Source organism: Crotalus tigris, unplaced genomic scaffold (genome assembly GCF_016545835.1).
Source record: "Crotalus tigris isolate CLP2741 ecotype Arizona unplaced genomic scaffold, ASM1654583v1 scf7180000024124.1850442, whole genome shotgun sequence".
Taxonomy (NCBI): domain Eukaryota; kingdom Metazoa; phylum Chordata; class Lepidosauria; order Squamata; family Viperidae; genus Crotalus; species Crotalus tigris.
This window is the reverse complement of record NW_024100400.1, coordinates 521,635-537,143: the sequence shown is the minus strand read 5'-3', so window position 1 is coordinate 537,143 and position 15,509 is coordinate 521,635. Positions and strand designations below refer to the sequence as shown.

General features: G+C 41.4%; 1 long non-coding RNA gene across 1 annotated transcript; it reads left to right on the top strand.

Moving 5' to 3' along the window:
• Nucleotides 1–8,522: 8,522 nt before the first annotated feature.
• LOC120298772 lies at nt 8,523–14,691 on the top strand. The gene is made up of 4 exons (XR_005554208.1): nt 8,523–8,553; nt 9,259–9,442; nt 10,531–10,613; nt 14,452–14,691. It is a non-coding gene; the product is annotated as an uncharacterized LOC120298772 (long non-coding RNA).
• Nucleotides 14,692–15,509: the final 818 nt, after the last annotated feature.

Below are 15,509 nucleotides of genomic sequence, written 5' to 3'. Positions count from 1 at the left end.
GACAAATCAATCTCAGAGCACACTGAAGATTCACTGCAAATTCAAAATCACATATTTGAACTTTTCACTTCACAAGATAAAGGGTTAAATGTTCATATGAATATAAAAATGGATGAATAATCAGTCTTGGTTTGCAAATAAGTTATGGATTGGGAAATAGTTTGAATCATGGCCAGGTGAAGGCAAATTTACTCCCCCCCATCCAGACTTTATACTCTAAGCTGCAACACAAACTACAGCTTGCAAAATCATACTGTTGTGTTCTTTCAGATTAATAACAATACTCACTGTTTGAGACTCTTAGAGAACCAATGAAAAAGGGATAAAAAATTTATAAAGAAAGAATACATTAGCATATGCAAAAAGGTTATGTTGCGTCCCTCGCGAAATGGCAAGACACGAGAAGCAGTTGTAGTTCTCAGATTTGCTTTATTCTTCATTCAGCTTACAGATTGAATGCTCCAGCAACGCCCAAAACTCCTGGCCTCTTATATAGGCCTTCCCCGGGTCAATGTGTTACTTTTCGCGCGCCAGCACCCGAACATGCGCACAGGCGCTGGCGACAGCCTGTCTGGTCCCGGGCAGCTTGCACCTGCCCGGGACCGCCTGCAAACGCCCCGAGCCCGTTTGCAAGGCTCAGGACATAACACCCCTTTCCCCCGGGCTAAAACTACTACCAACATACAACCCTTTTTCTTGATGCAGTGCTCTACTCCCCCGTGCTCCTACCCTTCTACTGGCTCTGTTTAGCCAGCAATGTTATGTAATCCTCTAAGTACTTAGGAGATTTCCTTGCTCTCTGTGACCTCCTAAGCTCTGGGTGTCTGGCAGGTGCCCCCTGACCGAGGGGTGACGTGTGCCTGTTCCCCTTATCATGCCTTGGTGCCTTCCAAGGACTGTGCCCCAATGCCTGGCCTGCTTGCTTGCCCACCGGGCTCGTCAGGCCAGGGCTTCTGTCACTTTGTGACCTGGTTGACCCGCCTAGCTGTAGGCTCTCTGGCCCTTCTAAGTGATGGCCACTGTTGGGCGTCTCTGTAGAATCTCCTAGGTCCGTCCAAGACCTGTCAGGAGGCTGTCCATCCTCTAAATCCCGTTCTGTGCCGGGGCTTGTGTGGGTTTCTGTGTTTTCCCAAAACTCAGTTACTCCCTGATTTGGGTCAGAGGTGTTGTAGTCGGGACTTGGTTCCTCAACCACCTCCCTGTATGTTTGCCCCCTTGTAGGACTAGGGGTAAGGTCAGGCCAACTCTGGGGATTATGTGCCAGCTCTCTTGCAGGGTATGATTTATTGGGATGCTCCCGGGTATCCTCCCTGACTGGAGTACTGAGTGGTGCAGGTGAATAGTGGTTGTGCCCCCGGGGTGACTCCCTGGCTGGAGTAGGCGTGAATGCCTGATGACTGGATAAGCTCCTTGAATTCCTGTTTGGAGCACTCGCAGAATCTTGGAATGGGCTGTTTGTGGCTCCATCATTGTTGATGGGCAGCAGCCCGTGTCCTTCCCTTTGCCCAAAGGGGTCCCCCTCCCCCCCCTGGAAAAGACCCAGGAGTCTCAGCTGGAAGGTCCCGCCTAGGGCGGAGTTGGTCAATGTGTCGACGCAGGACACGACCGTTGTCCAGGGAGACCTCGTAAGAGAGAGGACCTGTGACCCTGGATATAGAAGCGGGGACCCATGTATGACCAGGCCCGTAATTACGAGTCCAAACCGGGGCACCCACAAGTAGTTGTCTAGGTGCCCTGGGGTGTGAGGTAGATAAAGGCAGTCTGTCCGGATGCAACTGGTCAAGCTTAGTAGTCAGTTTGCGCCCCCAGCGAAGTTCAGCTGGGCTTCTTCCTGTAGAAGTGGACGGTGTGGTGCGATAAGAAAGGAGGAAGTCAGCCAACCTGTGATGCCAGTCCCCATACGTGAGTTTCTTCAAAGCGTCCTTGGTGATGCGAACCATGCGTTCAGCCATACCGTTGGTGGACGGGTGGAAGGGTGCAGAAGTGGCATGACGAATCATGTTAGCCTGCAAGAAAGCTTGGAATTCGGAGGAAGTAAATTGAGGGCCGTTGTCAGACACAATGCCGTCAGGGAGCCCGTGTGCAGCAAAAATCCCCCTCAGTACCTGGATAATCTTTGCAGTGGTGGTGGATGAGACAGGTACAACCTCAAGCCATTTTGAATGGCTATCAACGAGGACCAAGAAGAATTGGCCCTGAAAGGGCCCAGCGTAGTCAATGTGCACCCTAGACCATGGGGACTGTGTTTCCTCCCATCTATGCACAGGAGCTTGGGGCATTTCTGGGCGAGAGCGTTGGCAAGGGTGGCATGCATGCACCTTAGCCTCAATGTCCTTGTCCAGGCCAGGCCACCACAAGTGGCTGCGCACAAGGGCCTTCATTCGAACAATGCCAGGATGACCCTCGTGGAGGGACCCTAAGATCCTAGTCCTCATTGAGGTGGGAATGACAACTCTGCTCCCCCAAAGCAGACAACCCTGAGAGGTGGACAACTCGTTCCTTTTAGACCAGAAACTCTGAAACTCAGGACTAGGACAGTGCTCAGGCCATCCAGACAAAACCCAAGAAAGGACACGCGAAAGTGTGTGATCTGTGCCCGATTCAGCAGCTACATCCCTAGTGTTCAGAGGGGACTCGGGCAAGGCTTGGATAGATAGAACGTTGACAGCTGGTGCAGGGTCAGCTTCTATTACTGGCAGGGGCAATCTACTGAGGCCATCAGCATGGCCCATTGCTTTCCCAGGCTTGTGAAGTAAGGAAAAATCATATGCGGACAAAAAAATAGACCACCTAAGCATTCTGGGGGAGATGATTTGGGGAGTTTGCTTACGTGTGGTAAACAGTCCCAGCAGAGGCTTATGGTCAGTGAAGACCGTGAAATGCCTGCCATATAAAAAATCATGGAATTTTTTAATTCCAGCAACAACAGCCAAGGCCTCCCTGTCTATCTGAGCGTAGTTGCGCTCGGCAGAAGACAATGTTCTGGAGTAATATGCAACAGGAACCTGAGTTCCATCAGACCTGAGGTGGCTCAGGACAGCTCCTACCCCGTAAGGGGAAGCATCACAAGCGATGCACACAGGAAGGGACTCATTGAAGTGTGCAAGTACACTGTTAGAAGTGAGCAAGGCCTTGACCTCATTGAAACTAGCCTCATGTTTTTGTGACCACTGCCACACTGCTTGTTTATCTAATAGCCTGTGAAGAGGCTCAGCTACACTAACTTTATGTGGAAGAAAAGAATTGTAAAAGTTCAGGAGGCCCAGAAAGGCCTGAAGTTCGGCCTTAGACTTTGGCCTAGGTGCTTCTAAAATGGCAGTTAGTTTGGATTCAGCAGGGTGAATCCCAGCAGCATCAATTTTGAACCCCAAAAATTCAGTAGAAGGCACCCCTATTTTGCATTTGTCCTTCTTAAGCTTGAGGCCTGTTTTCCTGAACCTTAACAGGACAGCCCTTAGCCTTTCAGCTAAAATGTGTGTGGAGTCTCCTGCAATTAAGACATCATCAAAGTAGGGGCAAACCCCCGGTATACCCCGTAGTGTGTTTTCCGTTACGCTTTGGAAAATCCCAGGAGCGACATTCACTCCGAACTGTAACCTCTTTACCTTAAAGGCCCCTCTGTGGGTCACAATAGTCTGAGCTGTAGCAGCATCATCATCAACAGGCAGCTGTTGATACGCTTGAGCTAGGTCAAGCTTTGCAAAAACACACCCCCCCTTGAGGGAGGCCAGAATATGACTGACCACAGGAACAGGATAGGCATGTTGCTGCAATGCCTTATTCAGAGTGCATTTGTAGTCAGCACAAATGCGAATGTCCCCATTTGCCTTTAGAGGCGTGACAATGGGGGTCTCCCAGGGACTGGAATCAACAGGCTCCAGAATTCCCTGTTGGATCAGTTTGTCCAACTCAGTGTCAATTTTACTCTTTAAAGCAAAAGGGACCCTTCTTGCTTTAATTCTAATGGGAGTGACAGTGGGGTCTAGTTTTAAGGACACAGGGGGTCCTTTGAATGTGCCCAGCTGGGGGCTGAAAACATCTGCAAATTCTTTGCAGACTTCCTGTAGGTCGAGTGTTTGTAGGCTGTTGAGCCCCGTGACGTGTATCCCCAAGGCCTCAAACCAATCGAGTCCTATGAGACTCGTTCGTTCACCCCCTACTACTAATAGGTCTAGTGGACCTTCAAAATTCTTATACTGTACATTAAGGGTGGCCTCCCCCTTAACACACACTCTCAAATTTTGAAAGTCTGTTAGCAAAATGTCAGAAGGCCTTAACTTGGCCTGAGTTCCACTGCCGGAACAAATCTTCCTAAATGTATGCAAAGAGATGATTGAAAGTGCAGACCCCGTGTCTAGTTCCATAGTTAATGGAACCCCTTGTAGCTTCACCTTAAGTGACAGCTTTTTCTTAATGGGCTTGTGTGTGCCTGTCCTAAAGATGCTTCTTCGTGAAGCGCAAAACCCCACCCTATTCTGGCTGGGGACCCTGGTACCTTTCAGGCGCAATTCTTCCTGGGGTTGTACCTTTCGTCGGCCCAGGCACACAGCTGCAATGTGTCCTTGTTTTCCGCACGCCCTGCAGATAGCAGAGCGGAACTTGCAGTCGGTTCTCCTGTGGCGACCTCCACAGCCGATGCACTTGGGGAGAGCTGAAGAGCTTCCTTTCTGGTTCCCTTCCTTTGTGGGGTGGAGACGGTCGACTTCCTCGTCCGGATCCTCCTCGGAGTTCCCTTGGATTTCTTCTTGGTGCACAGATGCAACATCTGGACTGTTCCTGATCGGCCGCATGTTCTTGATGGCGCCGCCTGCTGCTTCTTCTGCGGTGACCTCTCTCAAGGCATCTTGGAAAGACAAGTCCTCTTTGGCAAAAAGCCTCTGTTGTAGCTCTCGATGCCTTAGCCCGCACACGAATCGGTCCCTCAGTCGTTCTTCGAGGTCCTTGAATTCGCAGTGCTTGGCGGCCTTCCTCAATGCGGCAATGTACTCTTTGGCCGATTCTCCAGATCGTTGATCCCTCTGCTCGAAGGTGTGGCGCCATGCGATGACGGACATCTTGGGCTGGAAGTGCTCCTTCAGTAGCTTTTTTAGATCTGCGTAGCTGACAGACTCTAGTGGGACAGGTGCTGCAAGGTTCTCCGCGATTTCGAAGGCGTCTTGACCGCAGACACACAGCAGGGTGGCAGCCTTCAAGCTATCTTCCCTCACTTGGTTCACCTTGAGGTAGTTCTCCACCCTGGCTACGTAGGACTCCCACCTCTCTGGATGTGAGACGTCGAACTCCGAAAGCCTTCCAATTTTTGCCATTTTAGGAGACGGGTCTATCAGACAGCCTACCCCCGAATGCGCACTGGATTGGCAGGTAGCTGCCGAGTCAACGCCGCTCCGCCGCTCAGGACTCACTTGGGTAAGCTTACACCTCTTTCTTTTCTGTTGATGTAAGGCATCCCACCTTCGTCACCAGTGTTGCGTCCCTCGCGAAATGGCAAGACACGAGAAGCAGTTGTAGTTCTCAGATTTGCTTTATTCTTCATTCAGCTTACAGATTGAATGCTCCGGCAACGTCCAAAACTCCCGGCCTCTTATATAGGCCTTCCCCGGGTCAATGTGTTACTTTTCACGCGCCAGCATCCGCGCATGCGCACAGGCGCTGGCGACAGCCTGTCTGGTTCCGGGCAGCTTGCACCTGCCCGGGACCGCCTGCAAACACCCCGAGCCCGTTTGCAAGGCTCAGGACATAACAGGTTACAAACAGCATCAAGAATGTATTGACACAATGGTCATGAAACATAATGTCTTCAATCTTCTCTTTGTGTTTGCAAGTGTCTCAGTTTGAATTATTTTTGTTTTTCCTACAGGTACAAGTCAGAACCTGCCTATGTAGTTCTTGGGTATCCTAAAGAGAAATGAAGATGAATACTACCTTATGATTTGGAGCCAGAACAGAAAAAAATCCCATGGTCCACAGCTCTTTTTTCATGTAAAAACACAGATGATTATTGTCTTGTTCGCTTCAAGTCAGGATTCAGAAGGCTGAGTCAGACAATGGTATGGAGCCATGATCTCTGAAGTATATCTGCAACAAGGATAGATTATTCTTTATAATCAGAAAGTTTGGTAATGAAAGGTAAGTTGAACTCAATTGCTCATATGTGTGCCTATTTCTACCACATGTTCCAAAGAATTCAACACAACATTGAAAACTGACTGTGGTCAAAGGAACATGATTGTTCATTACCTGTTATAGAAAACTCTGCAATTCTTTGTTTAAAAAGATGTGTAGGAAGTCAGCACCCTCCCTTCCCCCGAGAATGAAATATTTTGGGGAATATTAAAAAGAGGCAGAATATTATATACCCCCCCAATGGAGAAAAAAAGGCAGAAAGCAGCTCCAGGAAAACAGCTTCAAACTAAGAAACCTGAAGAGGTTGGGCTTTAGGACTGCAGATTTTCTGATCTATTCAGAAAAACTTGGCCAATCTATTCATACACAAAATGCCTTCAGCCCTCACAACTGATGGGATTAAGAATTTACATTCCCCGACCCAGCTCCAAGGATGGGACATGACTTCCCAGCCACAATGGGAGTCAGGCAACAATAATTAGAATACCAAAAGGGCACACTCAAGCACAGATCAAACTACATTTCACAACAGGCATCTCAAACACAAAGCCCCAAAGAAGATATAAAAATCTTCTTTTTTTCAGCAGAACTGCATGATGTTGCTGGTTCTTCTCATTAATAAACAAGAATCTTCTTTCCTAAGCAACCTCTGTTTTATTTCCAGCATCTTAGCTTCCATTTTATTTCCAGCGTCTTACTCCCGGCTTGGAACTAGACCCGATTTTGCTTTCAATGGGTGTTTGCAAAACATTTGTGCCTCAGTTTTCATCTTTGTTCTTTGAATATAATAACACTGAATTGTGTCAGGACAATTGTAAGAGCTTTTATTTTTGATGCTGGTTTTACATTGGTTTATATGATGCACTATTTTTACCATTTGCTGCTAATTTTATTTTGTGCTATATTATTGTAATTGTGTATTGTGATGTGTATTTATATTTTTAATTTACCTGCACATTGTCCAGAAAACTCCAGTTACTAAACAGTCTGAAAAACAGACAAAAGGAAAAAATTAATTGATCAATTGATTTATTATAAGGTACCCTGAGACCCTCAGGCACAAAACGTTCCATTAGAACAAATTACTCTTCCTAGCTGTTCTCACAGCAAGATTTAGCGTCCTTGTTTGAATGTGAAAACTTAAACTCTGCTTAGGTTTTTTCAAAATAACCACTTTTCTACTGTCAGTCTTTTATCACCGAAATCTGTGCCTTTCTTCCAACAATTTAGGAGGAAAGTTGATTTACTTCAGGCATCCAATTTGCCACCCCAATCATTTTAATTTATGCTTTTTCAACACCTTATTCAATCCTATTTTCACTGCAGTTCTTACAGCTGGCAGTAAACTACTGTGCAAATGTTGACTTTTCCGCAATGCTGACACCACGTTAAATACCTGTCTGCTTCTGGCAGGTTTTTCTTCCCTTGATGAGAATATTTTAGCCACTGACAGAATCCAAGGCAAGCTGCCAGCGACCCTTGAAATGTGTGCAGAAACTCGATTGGTATTCAGCAGGCTGCTTAGGAAGAAGGAGATCAGCAAGTCTGTAAAAAAAAAAAAAAGAATAAAGTTAAGATTCCCCAAAAGCTATGTGTGTGTAGGTTTATGCAGACACACACACACACACACAGAGAGAGAGGGGGGGGGTGGGAGAGGGAGAGATTTTATTGTATGGGGAAAATGTTCATGTTTAAGATTAATCTATAGTGCTCTGACATGGGGGTTGCAGGGGGGAGGGGGAGAGAGAGAGAGATGTCCTGAAAGAATTATTTAATACTGATATAGTGAAAATTCTGTGCAGAATTAAATTAATTAAAGAAACAAATATGCTTCACTTATTAAAGGTGGTCTCTAACATATATACATAGTGTAGCAATTTAGAACAATTGTTTTGCTATCTAAAGACTATTATAATGTGTTCTTAGCCTAAATTTATGTGATCTTGTATATGTTTGATCAAAAGTAAAACTAGCTAGACAAGGAAGATTTGTTAGAATTTATCATGTATCATATTTGCTATGTCATAGTCCTTCATTAAGTTAGATCTGGCTATTAAATTGGATGGACCTGGCTGCATCTGGTCTGTCTCTGGCTACTAAACTGCACGAAAAAAAGATATTGGCCTGAGAGCTAGTCTTTGGTTGCTGAGAGGACTACTAGTTTGAGGTTCTTCTGCCTAAATTCCTGGTTCAACTACATCATTTTTTTCAGGACAATTGGATAGTTCAGTGCAGTGCAGTGGAATAGCTACTGTAGGAGGCTGTTCTAGGTGGGAGACTCCAATGGCTCCAGATGAAATAAGGAAAGTGATGTCATGGTCTCCCTGCACTAAGTCACAATGGCTGCTGATGGAGTGAATGAAGAGGCAAATAGCAAGAGCAAAATTCTAATTGTAGCAGTTCACAGCCCTGTGAAATGTAAACCTCTTTGTGAGTAGTACCACAAAATTGTAAAGTTGGAAGCAATTAAGTTTAAATGGTGTGCAAGAGATGTTGTGTGTATTGGGAAAGTTGTAGGGGGGTCATGGGTGTGTGTAAGGGATGCCAGGCAAGTCAAATAATAGGGCATGTTGGGGGTAGGGCAGTAAAAATAATGCATAGGTATCACAAGTGTGTGAAAAATGCTGTGCCAATCAGGGATAGCGCACCAGGTGGTGTAAGTTGGGAAGGGTGCCTGCAGTTGCTTGAGAGTGCGCAAGAAGTGCCATACAGATTAGGAACAGCATATTGGGGTGGGGGAGACAAGATGAGTCAGGAAAGGTGGGTGATGATGCTCAAGAAGTGCTACATGGATTGGGAAGGTGCTCAGGAGAGGTGTGGGTTGGGGAGGTTGTATGAGGGCATGCAGGAGGTTCTATGCACATCAATGAAGAGATGTGGGAGGTTGGTGAGGGTTAGGAAGGGTAAATGGTGGCATGCAATGGGCTGTATGGTTCAAGAAAGGCACACAGGTAGGGTGGTCAGGGATGGTACATGGATCAGGGAAAGCATGCAGGGGGGATTAGTGTTGGGTGGGGAAAAGGCAGGTGGGCTGGCACTGGTTCAGAATCACATGATGGGGTGGCATGGATTGGAAAGTATGACAAGGGGTTCCTTCCTCCCTATTCCTTCTTCCCTTCCTCCTTCCCTTTCCAGGAACTGCTGCTCAGTGGGAGAGGGGGGGATTGTGAAACTATCTGGGAAACTGTCACAGAAATTGAAAATGAAGATCACAGCAGCAGCCCAGCAGTGCACAACAGCCAGTAGCACTAAAGCAGCCACAACTTTCCCAAATTTGATTCCCTCAGGAGTTATGGCTTGTGGATTTTGGACACATTCTGTAAGTTAGCCTATTTGAGGTACCTTGTTTCAAAAATTGTTGTCCTATGGTGCACCATTTGGGCCAGTTAAAGATTAGGACAAGAGTTTTAGTAGTAAATAGATGCAATAGCTATGGTTTAATTCCTATCTAAATGTGATGGAGTATGCATGATCTCCAAAAGTTCCAACAGCCACAAGAAAATGTTTGGAGCCATTTGTGATCCTATGGCTATGGCCTGCCAACTTCTGCTTGAATACAAACTCTGTATCTTTATTTGATTTATACAACTTTTTCTTCTGCCAAGTACTCAGAATGATTGTTGATACAGAATAGATGACATTTTTTTAAATATATGGCAACCCTCCACCTCTCCTTGTGCTTTGTTTCCATTTTCCTGATTAGCTTTGCTGCCCATCAGAGATCTCTTCTTTATCTCCTTTTTGAAATATGGTGGCCATGGAATATCTGAAAGGAGAAGAAATGATTAGTTGCCATGATTTGAAAGTCGGACTATAACCAATGCAACTTAAAATTGCATTTGTCATATTGTACTTGTACATTTTCTCCACTAGGTATGGAACTTAATATTAATCTGTATTAAAATTAATGTTGTTATTCTCCACCCTATTTTGTAACCTATCAAGATTAATCTGAATGTTACTTTCATCTTCTAGGACATTATTATTCCACTTAATTTTGTATTATCTGTCATTTAATAAGTATTCCCTTATGATTTCAAGTTTTTAATAAAAATATTGAAGACACAGGTCCCAGAACGGGTTCTACATGTTTTCTTTGATATGACTCTCCTTCAGTTTGACAGAAAGCCATTGACAAGCACTCTTTAAATATAATTCTTCACACACTGTGGCTTCACCTTGTAACAATATCATTTAGTCCATAATTAATCAGCCTGCTAATCATATCATCATATACAAAACTGAATGTTTGGCTGAAGTCATGGTATGTTATATTCACAGCATTCCAATATTCTGTGACTGTGAAAATGCTATTCATTTGAACCTACTTGTAAGCAAATTAATCCACATATTTGTTTTGGTTTTGGTATTAAGGTAACTGATTCATCACAATCTTATTAAATGTAGGAGTGAATAAGGAATGCAGGAAAGGGAAGAAGAAAAGGAAGAAAGGAAGAGAATGTTAGAGCAGCTCATTTTGGAAAATCAGGGTAGAGATCCTTTGCTTTAATTATTTTCCTGGATGCATGAGAGGTTAACTTATACCTCAAAGTATATTAATGATAGTCTCAGTACACTGATGTGATCTGATATATAATTTGAGATTATATGCAATCTGTGTTCTATCATTCCTAAAGAATATAACCTATTTGATTTTCCATTCTATCAGTTTGATCCGTTCATATCTCTTGGCACTGGTTGTTATAATTTGCCTCGCATTTTGCTTGTTCAAGTGTCATCCAATCTCAATTGTTTGTACTTTGTGAGCTCTAGGATCCAGCCCAAATGTGCCAGTGCCTGGATGGTATATTATTATATTATATATAATAACTTTATCAGTAAGGTTTATGCCTTGTTAATGGGTTATAATAAATGAAAATAAACTTAACATTTTTAGAAGAGTAAGTACTGAATGTATAAAAATCTAAACAACATTACTTGTGCATCTTTAATAACCATTTAAGTGTAAGGATTTAAAAAATCTTTAATACCATTAGTAAATTGCCTTAAAAAAGTTTAAAAAAACTTTAAGGCAACTTACTAATAGTATTAAATTATTGTGATAATTATTGTGATATTTTCCAGACATATTTCTACATTAAATAATTCTGGAATTATATATTACACTATGTTATATATCTGTGGGTCCCAAAATTACTTTCATGTAAAAGTTATAGAAATTTTGGAAGTTTCAGTTTTGCAGTTATGTTAGATGTATTAACAATAGCCTTCCTTCCTTCCTTCCTTCCTTCCTTCCTTCCTTCCTTCCTTCCTTCCTTCCTTCCTCCAAACAAAAGCTCAAGAAGATATAAAAACCCACCACTCCCTACTACATGTGGTCAGCTTTCCCAGAGCCATGCTTCTATCTGGCTTTGCTCTTCAATAAACTACAACCTTTTTTCTAAAGCAGTCTCCATTTTGTTTATACCCAGCTTGGACTGGACCTGATAAAGATTTTTCTTTCCACAGAAACATGACTGATGCATTTAGAAATAATGAACAATTCATTGTGTGTGCTCCAAGCATTTGTTGATACAGCCTCAATTAGAACTGATAAATAGAAAACAATATTTTCTGATTAAAGACAGGCAACGATTAAATAAACTATTATAATAACTTTACAGAAAACTAATCTAATTTCACAATCCAAATTTATACATTTGGAAGCACAATCTCATAGAACCAATATACTTTCTTTGGCATAATCAAAGCTAAAAGAAGGGAGAAAGATATCCTATCACCTTTTATCAAGACTTTCTTACATGAGATACTCTGATAGAATTAAAATTACCAGATTCCAGCTCTCACCAGCCCCTATGGGATTAGTAATGATGATCCTTGGCCCTTATTTGCCACATTAGTGTGTGATGTACATCAAAAGAAGTTCTTCAATAGACATGTGAGTTGCAAAAGTTGATACAAAGGTCAATATGAAAGCCACATTCACGTCAAAGAACTTGTCAGAAAAAGAAATCTTCAGGATTATATACTAAGCATCTATCTATTTCACTAGCAAGGCAGCAGGAAAAAATTAAAAGGTCAGGACCACTGACCAATTTATATCTGGTTTAAATTCATCTCCTTTTGAAGTTTCTCAAAGAAACTTGGAAAGATTTTCTATTCTTTATTTTATTGTTCTTATTTTTATTTCTTTTCTATTTTTAAATCCACACCTCTTAAAGTTGCTGAGATTGAAAAACACTGGCATACTCAAATGTTTTATTTACCAACACTGACAATAAAATGTATCATAAGGGAAAGTACCTTTTTGCCCAAGCTATCTAACCCTTTCCATACCCATTTAGTTAAAATTGCCCTTAAAAGCAAAATAAAATCAAACTCCAAGAATGTTTGTCTATTAAAAAATCTCCCTTAAATTCCAGAACAAATGCAAAAAAGGCCTTCTTAAAAATGTAAACAGCAAATACAAAGTTATTGTAAAGTTATATACTTCTTCAACGAGCATCATTAAATTTTAATATGTAAAAATTATGTAGGATAACTAATGAAGTTGATTTTAGTAGGAAAGTGTTGTAAAGTACAGTTTCTCTCTCTCTCTCTCTCTCTCTTTCCTGTTTAGAAAAGGAAATATTTGCATATTGTTCATTTGTTTTATAACATAATAAAGGCAACTTTATTGCTTATCTTAGTAGCCTGTCTAGAAATACATAGTAAAGAAAGTAGTAAAGCGATTTGTAAGTTAATCAGCAATAACAGAAACCTCCGAGGGTGCATTTCAACTCAGGTGTCCTTTTACACTGAGGTCAGTAAGGCTATGAGAATCAAGTTGCACTCTTTAGTATTATGCTTGATTTTCATTGTCTCATTGATCTCATTTTGGCAGTTGTTTTTTAAAAGCAGAATCTATCATTTCAACCCTCTTATTCGAGAATGATTGCTTTCCATGGTACGTTCTTTTCTGGAAGAATACAGGTGATAGAAAACATGACACTAGGAGAAGTGAATTTGACATGCTGCAGCCACAAATTTGCTTCCTAGTCTTTCTAGCTGTAGTCTACCTTGGGCCAGCAGTCATAATTAAGACAATACAGGCCATATTTTTAGAAACAAAGCCTCTCGCATCAATACATTTTCCTTAGCCAGCCACTCACCTGAAGCATTTTTCTTTTTCTACCCTTTCCTAACAATTAGAAGGATGGATAAGAATACTATCCTAGCCCTCAGATTCTTCAGCGTCCTTTCTAAAACTTCTAAATCTAAAGTAATATGGTTGTAACTGCTCTTGCGGGGTTGGGTGGGTATCAATTTCCCCAGTAAAATTCTTTTTTCAGTTTTTGAAAACCTCCCGTGTTTACAACAGTGGATCTATGACAATTCAAGAAAAGAAAATAATGTTCTATTACTGTAGAGTCAACTGTAGACAATAGAATAGAGCAGATTTCTAGTATTTGGACACGTCTGATTGGAAAAGGAATGCACTGACTTTCACACACCCGTTATTGAACCTCTTCTCCCGACAATAGATAGGTCCTTAGTAAAAACTTGACCATCTATGTTTGATAAAATTTAGTGATTGCACTATGGCATATTTTGTATACTGAACTGTGGAGTATGCTGCTTTGATATTTTTGTGTTGTGCTGTCTTATCCTGTTTGTTATTTGCATCCTGCTTAAGATTTGTTGATATAGGGTTATAAATATTTTAATGAATATATAATAAAAAGTGCATTTGACTTTTAAATTACTGTTTACTTTATATACTGGTGCTGATATTTATTTCTATAGTTACACGAAGCACAATTAACCTCAGGACAGCAGGGTAGGCTACAACAAATTAAATCATGGTATACATTTCAACTCATTTGTAACTCTATATCTAATTTTTAGTCCATCTCAACTCCCAGCTTGAGTTTTTTCCCCATAGGGGCCAACATTAATCTTGATATTTGTTAATCTTTGTTTTATCTGAACTTTATTAATATGTCAAAATACATATGGGTATACGTTACTTGGATACGCTTTTGCCTCTGTCTCAATTGTAACAACGCTTACTCCTGCCTTTGGTTCCTAGCTAAGCCTTTATGTGTATTTGGTTAAATAGACCCATTCTCCAGAGTTTACTTGAAGTTAGCTAAATCTATTCTCTGGAGTCCAGAACTTTTGCCAAGAAAACACAGCTAACCTTTGTGTTTCTAGGAAGGGGTTATCACATTTAGCCAGTGACATGTCTATGGTGGTGTCATGATCCAAGCTCTGATGCAACTTTGTAAGTTGCAAGTTTTGCATCATGGCCCCCTATTTCTTGCTCCTTCATGGACCTTCAATAGCTTCAATTGTCAATGCTAACAATTTTGAATAATTTTGCAGGGAAGTTGATCTCCATTGGTCTATGTCTTGAAGAAATGTTACCTCATTTTGTCAACATTTCTGCTGTCTTGGTAACCATGCAAATATGACACAGCTGCAGTTTCATCAGAGAACCCTAGACTCCCATATTATGACCATTCTCCATTCTGAGGACTTTTTACCAAGCTATCAAACAGTTCTTAGTTGGCAGCCACTTTGAGCTGTACGTTGTCCTGAAAATGAACTTTGGCTGAATGCCTCTGGGAAATAAATCAAAATGCTTGGCTTGAGGTGAATCTCACTTGTTTTCTTTTTGCAATAATCAAAATTAAATCAATTGCACTGTTTACACCATTAAAATATTATGGTTGAACCTGTTCTAGTCAGTTAAATGAAACTTTTGTTTCCATTGCAACAAATATAGCAAATCACAAATCACCGCTCCTTCTTTAGAGAGGCAAAGATGCTATAAAGTAAATGCAATCTATAATGCATTTGAACCTTACAACTAAAAGGAGTTCACCCATAGACACTATTTTAGTTCAAAACATTCTTTCATTACTAATTTATTAGCAATAGATACTATTGCTTTACAGTTTCTGAAAAAAATCTTCTTTATTTGTTTATTTGAACGTCATAATCATTTACACAGCTGAAATCTTGTATGCTGGGTGCTTTGCTTCTTATTTCTATTTATGTTCATGAAATATTAAATTGATATGCTCCTCCACATACATGCACACACATGCACTTCTGTGCACATAGGACTCGATAGCTTATATCTTTAAAAATGTTTTGCAGTTTATTACCCAAAGCAAAATAGTAATAGCATAATGTACAGATAAGCCAAAACTTACACAAAGTAAATCCATCTTTCAACCTTATATCACATAATCAACTAACAATTTAAATTTAAATATCCATATACTGTATTATGGTATTATTACTGTTACTACTGCTGATGCTACTAATAATAACAATTCAACAAGTATTCCAAATTCTGCAACTTTAACAGTAGTATGTTCATTATCTACTATGTTAAATATTCTCTGAATGCACACAAAATAAAATTTTGTATA